Source organism: Trichechus manatus, unplaced genomic scaffold, assembly GCF_000243295.1.
Source record: "Trichechus manatus latirostris isolate Lorelei unplaced genomic scaffold, TriManLat1.0 scaffold00395, whole genome shotgun sequence".
Taxonomy (NCBI): Eukaryota; Metazoa; Chordata; class Mammalia; order Sirenia; family Trichechidae; genus Trichechus; species Trichechus manatus.
The window spans coordinates 207,288-218,052 of record NW_004444331.1 but is presented as its reverse complement, the minus strand read 5'-3'; the positions used below and the strand labels follow the sequence as shown (position 1 = coordinate 218,052).

The window sequence follows — 10,765 nt, the reverse complement described above, 5'->3', positions numbered from 1 at the left end:
ACCTCACAATCGTTATGCTTGAGCCCATTGTTGCAGCCACTGTGGAAGTCCATCTTGTTGAGGGTCTTCCTGTTTATCTCTGACCCTCTACCAAGCATGGTGTCCTTCTCCAGGGACTGGTCCCTCCTAATAACATGTCCAAAGTACGTGAGATGAAGTCTCGCCATCCTCGCTTCTAAGGAGCATTCTGGCTGTACTTTCAAGACAGATTTGTTCGTTCTTCTGGTAGTCTATGGTATATTCAATATTTGCCAACACTATACTTCAAAGGCATCCATTCTTCTTCTGTCCTCTTTATTCATTGTCCAGCTTTCACATGCATATGAGGCGATTGAAAACACCATGGCTTGGGTCAGGTGTACTTTAGTCCTTAAAGTGACATCTTTGCTTTATAACACTTTAAAGAGGCCTTTTGCAGCAGAGTTGCCCAATACAATGCGCCATTTGATTTCTTGACAGCTGCTTTCATGGGTGTTGATTGTAGAGCCAAGTAAAATGAAATCCTTCAGAACTTAAATATTTTCTCCATTTATCAGAATGTTGCTTATTGGTCTAGTGAGGATTTTTGTTTTCTTTATATTGAGGTGTAATTTATACTGAAGGCTGTGGTCTTTGATCTTCATCAGTGAGTACTTCAAGTTCTCTTTACTTTCAGCAAGCAAGGTTGTGTCATCTGCATAACACAGGTTAACGAGTCTTCCTCCAGTCCTGATGTCATGTTCTTCATATAGTCCAGCTTCTCTGCTTATTTGCTCAGCCTACAGATTGAAAAATTATAGTGAAAGGATACAACCCTTATGCATACCTTTCTTGCCTTTAAACGATGCAGTATCCCCTTGTTCTGTTCGAACGACTGCCTCTTGGTCTAAGTACAGGTTCCTCATGGCACAAATAAGTGTTCTGGAATTCCAGTTCTTCACAATGTTATCCATAATTTGTTATGATCCACACAGTCAAATGTGTTTCTATAGTCAATAAAACACAGGTAAACATCTTTCTGGTATTCTCTACATTCAGCCAGGATCCATCTGACATTAGCAATGATATACCTTGTTCTACATCTTCTTCTGAATCTGGCTTGAATTTCTGGCAGTTCCCTGTTGGTGTACTGCTGCAACCACTTTTGAGTGATCTTCAGCAAGATCTTACTTGTGTGTGGTATTAATAATATTGTTCAATAATTTTCACATTCTATTGGATCACCTTTCTTTGGAATGGGTACAAATATGGATGTCTTCCAGTAGGTTGGCCAGGTTGCAGTCTTCCAAATTTCTTGGTATAGACGAGTGAGCAGCTCCAGCGTTGCATCCATATGTTGAAACATCTCAATATTCTGTCAATTCCTGGAGACTTGTTTTTCACCAATGCTTTCAGTTTGGCTTGGACTTCTTCCTTCAGTTCCATCGGTTCTTGATCATATGCTACCTCCTGGAATGACTGAACGTCAATAAACTCTTTTTGGTACAGTAACTCTGTATTCTTCCATCTGCTTTTGATACTTCCTGCGTTGTTTAATATTTTTCCTGCGGAATACTTCAGTATTGCAACCCGAGGCTTGAAGTTTTTCTTCAGTTCTTTCAGCTTGAGAAATGCTGAGCGTGTTCTTCCCTTTTGGTTTTCTAACTCCAGGTCTCTGCACAGTTCATTATAATACTTTGTCTTCTCGAGCCACCCTTTGAAATCTGTTCAGCTCTTTTACGTCATCATGTCTTCCCTTTGTGTTAGGTATTCTACATTCAAGAGCAAGTTTCAAAGTCTTTTCTGACATCCATTTTGGTCTTTTCTTGTCTTTTTAATGACCTCTTTCTTCATTTATGATGTACTTGATGTCATCCCACAGCTCGTCTGGTCTTTGGTCATTAGTGTTCAATGTGTCAAATCTGTTCTTGAGATGGGCTCTACATTTGGGTGGGATATACTCAAGATTGTACTTTGGCTCTCGTGGACTTATTCTAATTTTCTTCAACTTGAACTTGCATATGAGCAATTGATCTTGTTCTGCAGTTGGCTCCTGGTCTTGTTCTGACTGATACTAAGCCTTCCCTTCATCTCTTTCTGCAGAAAAGTCAATTTGATTCCTGTATATTCAATCTGGTGAGGTCCACGTGTATAGTCGCCATTCATGTTGTTGAAAAAACGTTTACAATGAAGAAGTCATTGGTCTTGCAAAATTCTATCATGTGACCTCAGCGTAGTTTCTGTCACCAAGGCCCTATTTTCAACTACCAGTCCTTTTTGTTTCCAACTGTCACATTCCAACCACCAATAATTATCAGTGCATCTTGGTTGCATGTTTGATCCATTTTCAACTACAGAAGTTGGTAAAAATCTTCAATTTTTTCATCTCTGTCCTTAGTTGTTGGTGCATAAATTTGAACAATAGTCATATTAACTAGTCTTCCTTGTAGGTCTGTGGATGTTATCATTGACAGCGTTATACTTCAGGATCGATCTTGAAATGTTCTTTTTGACGATGAACATGATGCCATTCCTGTTCAAGTTGTCATTCTCAGCATAGTAGACCATGTGATTGTCTGATTCAGGATGGCCAATACCAGTCCATTTCAGCTCACTAATACCTAGGATACTGATGTTTATGCGTTCCATTCATTTTTGACGATTTCCAGTTTTCATAGATTCATACTTCATACATTCCATGTCCCAATTATTAATGGATGTTTGCAGCTGTTTCTTCTCATTTTGATTCATGCCACATCAGTAGCTGAAGGTACCAAAAGTTTGACTCCATCCACGTCATTCAGGTCGACTCTACTTTGAGGAGGCAGCTCTTCCCCAGTCGTATTTGGAGTGACTTCCAACTTAATGGGCTCATCTTCTGGCACTATATCAGTCAGTGCTCTGCTGCTATTCATAAGGTTTTCACTGGCCAGTTTTTTCAGAAGTAGACTGCCAGGTCCTTCTCCCTAGTCTGTCTTAGTCTAGGAGCTCAGCTGAATCCTGCTAGGGTGACCCTGCTAGTATTTGAAATACCAGTGGCAAAGCTTCCAGTATCACAGCAACACACAAGCCACCACAGCACAACAAACTGACAGACACGTGGTGAACTTGACACACGGAGGCTCTTAAATCTGAAAGTACAGTCATGTGCCGCATAAAGTCCACTCACGCAACTTCTGACTTCATATACATCCCTGGTCTAGTGCACGATCTCCAGGGGATGCCCATAGCCTGCCCTACCCCTCCCTACCCACAGGAAGAGGTGCTCCTGCTGCTGGGAGGAGTGGGCACCCAATCCTCCTGAGCACCCAAGGTTAGCAGGCATGGGGGTGCCGGGTTGCCAAGACCTCTCCACTACTGCCCTGGCCTACTCTCAGAACATCCCCGTCATGACCTTTATGGGGCTGTGGGGCCGTGCACTGGGTGGGAACCGGCCAAGCGCTTATCTGAGGTATCCACAGTGGGAGCTGTCTAGGCTGCACACAGCAGCCCACAGGCCCTTGCACCAGTGAGCCCCATACCCCATGAACCCAAGCGTTCACACAATGTCCAAATCGCATAACATCCTATTTCACAGAACGTGTTGTGGACGTTAAGCGATGTATGACTATTGGTTTTAACTTGCTGAATGATCTCTTAAAGCTGGTGTTGGGCCTTATTTGGTTAATAGAAACTGCTCAGTGGCAACCACACTACGAACACACACAAGCACACCCACACTTTTCAAGTGGTGCCCAAGGCACTTGCCATATCTGCCATACCTCAGATATGCCTCTGCCATCAGGATTTGAACTACACTCTGGATTGCAGCTGTATTTGATTACAGTCCGTCTAACGCCCATGCCTTTAAAATCAGTCTTAATTTCAGGCACCTTTCTGGTGGAAACTATCTCCAAAGAACCATGGGACTGCAAGAGATATTACACGCTTTTCTTTCCCAGCTTTCAGCTAAATGGGGGGGGAAAAGCAGCCTTGTGTTTAGAGATTCTCTAGATTTCAAGTCTCCCCTCCTCCTCCCCGCACGCACGCAGTTCACTTACTTGTCAATATGCTTACTTTTATTCCCTATTAGTGTCTTTCTTCCTATGATTTTCAGTATCCAGACTAATCAAATTGCCCCAGGTGTGGAAATACGACCTTACCTCTGCTAACCAGGGCTCTTCCCTTTTGGAAGTCTTAATCTATCTAGTCCTCTCTGCTTAGACAACTCTGTACTAGTTAAAGCATAGTGGTTTCTGTTGTTGCTTGTTTTGTTTCTGGTATGGAATGATTTTTCAATTGATTGCATTTTTACAAAGAAATACTAAGAATATTTTGACAATATTCTTTATTTTTCCCCCTATTCTTTGTTTTAATGAACTCTTTTAGACCTACGGGAGAATTTAAGAGTAGTTTAATGGGAAGAATCTTCTTGTATTTACATTTGAATTATTTTCTTTCAGATAAAGGAAATTTTTAAATTGTGGGAAAATATATAATGAAACATTTGCCATTTCAACCCCTTTTACATGTACAATTCAGTGACATTATTTATGTTCGCCATGTTATGTAACCATCACCACTATCCCTCCAATTTTTTTCATCACACTTAAGATGGTGCAGATGGTTAGCACACTGCTACTAATTGTAAGGTTGGAGGTTCGAGTCCACCCAGAGGTTCCTTGGAAGAAAGGCCTGACCATCTACTTCTGAAAAGTCAGCCATTGATAATCCTATGGAGTACAGTTCTAATCTGACACACATGGGATCACCGTGAGTCAGAACAGACTCAAAGGCAACTGGTAACAAACTTGATACCCCTTAAACAATAACTTCCATTTTCGTCCTCCTACCCGCCCCAGGTAACCACTAATAAACTTTTGTCTCTATGCATTTTCCTATTCTAGATAGTCATGTGTCACTTAATGTCCACGACACATTCTGTGAAATAGGACATTATGAGTAATTTGGATATTGTGTGAACACCATATTATAAACAAGCAGTCCCTGGGTTATGAACATCTAACTTACGTACACCCCATAGTCACGAACCAACCCCTGTAAAGCCTATTAAAAATTCAGGGTACGTATAATGGTTCATAATAACAAACGGGTGCTATATTGTGATGCGCATTGAGACATTATTACAGTATTAAAGATGTTTTTAGCATATCTGGAGGTGTTTAATTTTTTTATGCATAGAACAGTACACTATATACTAAGACAAACATTTGACTAACTGACATTAGATACAAACCGTACCTAACTGTTCCAACTTACATACAAATTCGACACACTTAGGAATGGAACTCTGAACTCTATGATAAACTTATGGGACCACAGACATATATGCAGATGTGCGACTGGATGTTATACAGTGCATGACTGTATTTCATATAAGTGGGATCATACAGTATGTGCCCTTTTGTGTCTGACATATTACTCAGCATAATGTTTTCAAGATTTATCCATATGATACCATGTACAGGTAGTCCCTGACTTACGACAGGATTCCATTCTGAGGATTCTGTTGTAAGTCAGTTCTGACGTAAGTCAAATACCTCTTTTTTTATAAAGTTTTCATTATTATTGTCGTTTATTACAGTATCTTTATAAATGTGATCTTTATTTGTCTTTGAGAGTTAGGAACATTATATATAAACATCTGGGAGTGAGCATCTGAGAAAGGTAACATCAGTAAATCATATGCTGCAACATTGTATGTAGTACATAATATTGATGATAAGATGTACCAAAAAAAAAAACAAAAACTGACGGTCCTAAGTGCAGTTTGTCATAACTCAAATACATCATAAGTGGGGGACTACCTGTATTAAATCTTAATTTATCTATGGCTGAGTAATACTCCATTGTTTTTAAGTACTACATTTTATCTGTTCATCTTTTCATGGAGATTTGGGTTTCCACATTTTGGCTATTGTAAGTAGTGCTGCAGTGAACATTGGTGTACAAGTATTAAAGCATACCTTTTTTATTGTGAAAACATACACAACAAAACATACACCAGCAATTTCTCCGTGTATAATTCAATGACATTGATTACATTCTTCAAGTTGTGCAACCATTTTCCCTATCCTTTTCCAAATTATTTCATTCCATTAATGGAAGCTCAGTGCCCATTAAGCAAAGACTCCCTCTGCCCCTGTCTTCCACCTCTGGTAACCACTAATAATTTTTGGTTTCTATATATTTGATTATTTCATATAACAGATTATACAGTATCTGTCCTTTTGTGACTGACTTATTTTGATCAGCATAATGTTTTCAAGTTTCATCCACGTTGTAGTATGCATCGGGACTTCATTTATGTCTGAGTAATATTTCATTGTATGCATATACCACATTTTGTTTTTCCACTCGTCTGTTGAACATTTTGTTTCCACCTGAAAAGTGCTACAATGAATATTGGTGTGCAGGTTGCTGTTTGTGTTCCTGCTTTCACTTCTGGGTATATACCTAGGATTGGGATTGCTGGTCATATGGTAGTTCCTTGTTCAACTTTCTGAGGAACCACCAAAGCCTTCCACAGCATCTGTACCATTTTATATTCCCACTGGCAATGGATGAGGGTTCCAATTTCTCAACAACCTCATCAACACTTGTTTTCCTTTTTAAAAAAATTGCCATTCTATTGGAGGCGAGATGGTATCTGATTGAGGTTTTGATGAGCATCTCCCTAATGGCTAATGACAGCGTCTTTTCATGTGCCTGTTGGCCATTTGAATATCCTCTTTGTAAGACATACACTTTTTTAAGATGAAGTTTTATTTTTTAGCTGTCGTGCCTCTACTCACCACATCCCGCCTGAAATTAAAAGTAATAATATTTTGCTTGCACAGAATGCCATCCTATTTCTCCTCAGCCCAGAAAGGATATTTCTATGTTATTGGACTTTATACTCATACCTACAAATTTTCAAATGCCTCAGGAGAGAAATCGCTAAAAATGGCACTGTGATTATTAAAGTTTGTGTCAACTGGGCTGGGCCATGATTCTTTGTGGTTTTTGCAGTTATGATGTAGTTTGGCAGTTGTGTGATAATGTGATCACCTCCGTGATGAGATTTGATATAATGTGATCACCTCCATGATGGGATCTGCTATGAGTAGCCAATCCATTGAAAGGGAGTTTCCTTGGGGATGTAGCCTACATCCAGTATAGGTGGACTTTCTGGCAAAGCTCGTGGGCTTTTGCTCACTCTGGACCCTCCAGCTGGCTCCTGTTGTCTGACCTTTGGTTCTTGGGACTTGAGTTAGCAGCTACCTGCCGTCTTGCCTACCGATATTGGGGTTCTTTGGTCTTCTCAGCCTGTGAACAAGACTCTTGCTGTCTGACTTGCCCATCTTGGGTTCACCAGCCCCTGCAGCTTCGTGAATCAGGGGAAGCCTCCTACCTGACCCACAGACTTAGGAAGTTCCAGCCTCTACAACCACATGAGACATTTCCTTGATATAAATCTGTCTATATATTTATACACTTTACTGGTTTTGCTTCTCTAGAGAACGTAGCCTAAAACAGGCACAAAACATCGTTGTGATTCCTTCTTCCCAGAGATTATAAGCCTTCAAGTGTACCTATACTGATTGCTTTCCAATACCTTAAAAGAGATGTTTTGACGATTTTATTCAGCTTTTATTGTTGCTTTTGGTAGACTGGTCCAATAAAACTACTTAACCATGGTCATTATAAAAACTTCAGCAGTATAGATTGTCCAAATAGATGTGTGTGTTATCAGGTTTTCTATACAGTCATGTTTTGTGTGTAGGTATTTGGAAGCCATGTGTGGACACCCTTTGCATGTTTCCAGAAAGTGTGGTCATTGTGAAGATCAGCGTATATGATCATTGGGTTAGAGTGTGGGTGTGGAGAGAAGCTACCAGACATCAGATCAATATTCACCACCCTTGGAGCACCAGTAATTCCATTACAGGCCCAAAGGGCTTGGGGATGGTGGGAAAAAAGTGGAATCAGTCCTTTGGGATCTGCTATACTATACAGGTGGGAAAGGACTGGATCTCGATCAGTGGGAGACTGTAGTTCAGGGCCAGAAGGATTAAAGAGTTGGTGAGCATATGGGGATGAGTGATTGTGGCTGTGTGGAAAAGTGATTGGATTTGGTCAAAGGATTGTTCGGAGGTGTGGGGGCTGAGTTAGGGAGATCTGTAGTGGAAATACAGCTTTTGGATTCAGGATCCATGGAATCTTCTAAAGTAACTGTGGTTATGGGGAGGGGGAGGTAGCACTTTGGGTACCTCTAAGGCAGTGATGATTGCCGAGTCAGTGATTAAAAATATGATGGTGAGAACAGACATCTTTGCCTGGTTTATGATCTTAGAGGAGACAATGCTTCATCTCAGTGACCAGAATCGCCTTCAGTGGGCAAGTGAGTCATGCACTCAGTAGTTTACTGAAAGAAGCTGAGGCCCATATGGTTCCCATTTCCCTTCACTTTGGCACATTATAAAGTATCAGTCAGAACCCCCTGAAAAAAATCGTCTTGTTAAAAATCAAGCAGATAATAAAATTCCCAATATACAAGACCCAAAGGCACTACCAGCTTGAGGGACCAGATATGGAAATCCAGTCACTGAAGACATTAATTTTGAGAAAATTGTGATTCAGAAAATATGGATATAAATTTTTTTCAAATCACATCATACATATTTTGAAAGGCTGAATGCTTCCCTACTAAAATTTGTCCCACAAGTGTGTCTTCTCACCAGTACATCTTAGTCATGCATAATATTAAAAGGCTGAATACCCTAAACAAGGACAAAGGAAAGGAACTTCTCCCACCACTTTATTTAAATATAATGGACGATCTAGACAATAAGTCGAAAAAAAATAAAGCTTGGAAAAGAAAATGGCATTTATTTGCAGATGACATGATTTTGTATGTAGAAATTCCTATGAAATTAACAAAACATATTAAGAAGTAATTAATATACTAAGGAATACGACGAAAGCTTCAACATAAAGTCGATTCCCAGAAGGTGGCGATCAATCATGTCTGCTTTCCCACTTCTCCATCATTTCTGCCCAACATGGCACTCTCCCTTTCTAGCCACCTGGGGCTAGGTCAGACTTTACAGGTTAAGAAGACCCCATCGTTGGGTTCAATAATTGGTTGGAATGACTCACAGAAGATATACTTATGACTACCAGTTTTATTATAGTAAAAAGATGTAAATCAGGATCATCATGAAGAAGAGATGCTTGGGCGAGGTCTGAGAACCTTCCCAATGCAGAGCTGTCATGTCTGAGAGAGAGCACATCACCCTCCCTTCACTGACCAGGAAGATCACTGAGCCTATGTGTTTGAGGCTTTTATTGGCCTACCCTGCTTGATTGGCTAAGTCATGTCTACTGAGGCTAGTTAATATCAGCCTCCCAGGTGAGTCTTTTCTGGTCTGGCCAGTCTCCACTTGCCAGCAGAAATCCTCATATGTGACCTGGAAGTCCCAGAACAAGGAACCCCAATTACTCAAAGAGATTTCTCCCGTGTCAAGGTCAAAGACCATCTTACTTAGCTTTGCTTTGCTTGCTGGTCCTTCTTCAGATTGTTGAGCTGGAGCTACTTTTCCCCCAGGACTTGTAGGGGACTGCTGCTCTGAGTCAGAGCTCTGAGTATAGAGCAAGTAGATTAGAACTTCACCCAAGCATTCTCCTTTGGTGGAGGGGCTGGCATTACCTTTAGATGCTGATCAGGTTTGGGGGGCTTAGAAGTGACACTCTTCCACCTTACTAAGTTTCATTTTTCCAGAGACTTTTCACTCTCCATGCAGTGAGGTCCCAGTCTGCGATGACTCACTTCCTGTCCTCGACTGTTCCTGTGTTTCTTCACTTTACCAGCTTTAGTGTCTCTCCAGAGGCTGAGTTCTAGTTTTGGCTGATCCAGCTGATGTAATTTCTCCTGTTCCTTCTGTAACTGCTCTTCTATTTTTCATTCTCTAGCAGCTGTGTCATCAGGCTTTGCCCCTCCAAAGATAGAAGTTTCGCAACTGGACTGAGAGGTGCTAACGTTGGGATCATCTTTGTTAAGAGTACTCCAAGGCTTTAGATTCAATTTGGGTTTTTTCGGGGGGACCTCTATCGTTATGTGTGTAATCATCCCAAGAGTAGTCGTCCTTGGAGCCCCATGACCTATTGACCTGTCATATCAGTCTTCATAGTGGTCCCTACCTCCTTTGTAGTCATCAACCCTTTGGTACCCATTACCAAATGCTCTTCTACCACTGCCTATCCTATAGTCATAGTCTCTATGATAGTCTTGGCCACCTCAATCATCTTAGCAATCCTGGCCCCTGTATAGATCCACATCCTGGCATGGACCGTCATGATACATGTCACAATACTGATCTGAATCATAAGGATCACGATACTTGTCTCCAAATCTATCATCACCTCTTCTAGGTAGGTAGTCACCAAACCTGTAGCAGGCTGGGCCCTCCAGTCTATATCTGTTTTGTCAGAATACCAATTTCTATCTCGACCAAAAGAACAATCATCCCTGTCTTTATCCTGTGCTTGATTTATTTGCCCCATTTCCTAATGACCATTTAAAAATTTCCACCCTGCTGGAAAGAGTTCCTTGACTCCCCTCTATCTTTTCTCACCATTTTCTTGGAAATGAGCCTAAACTTCTTCGTTATCCGTTGTTTCAGCATAACTTTTCCCTTTGGAAATGTCTCCAAGGCTATTGGCTGTACCTCAGACCAGCCAGCATTCAAACTTAGCTCATCTTACTTTCATTTTAGCTATTACCAATAACACTAACCAAGGAATTGTATATTTTGCTTTTTTTCTT

General features: G+C 40.8%; 1 pseudogene; it reads right to left on the bottom strand.

Moving 5' to 3' along the window:
- Window positions 1–9,293: 9,293 nt before the first annotated feature.
- On the bottom strand, window positions 9,294–10,503 carry LOC105756998 (eukaryotic translation initiation factor 4B pseudogene; annotated as a pseudogene).
- Window positions 10,504–10,765: the final 262 nt, after the last annotated feature.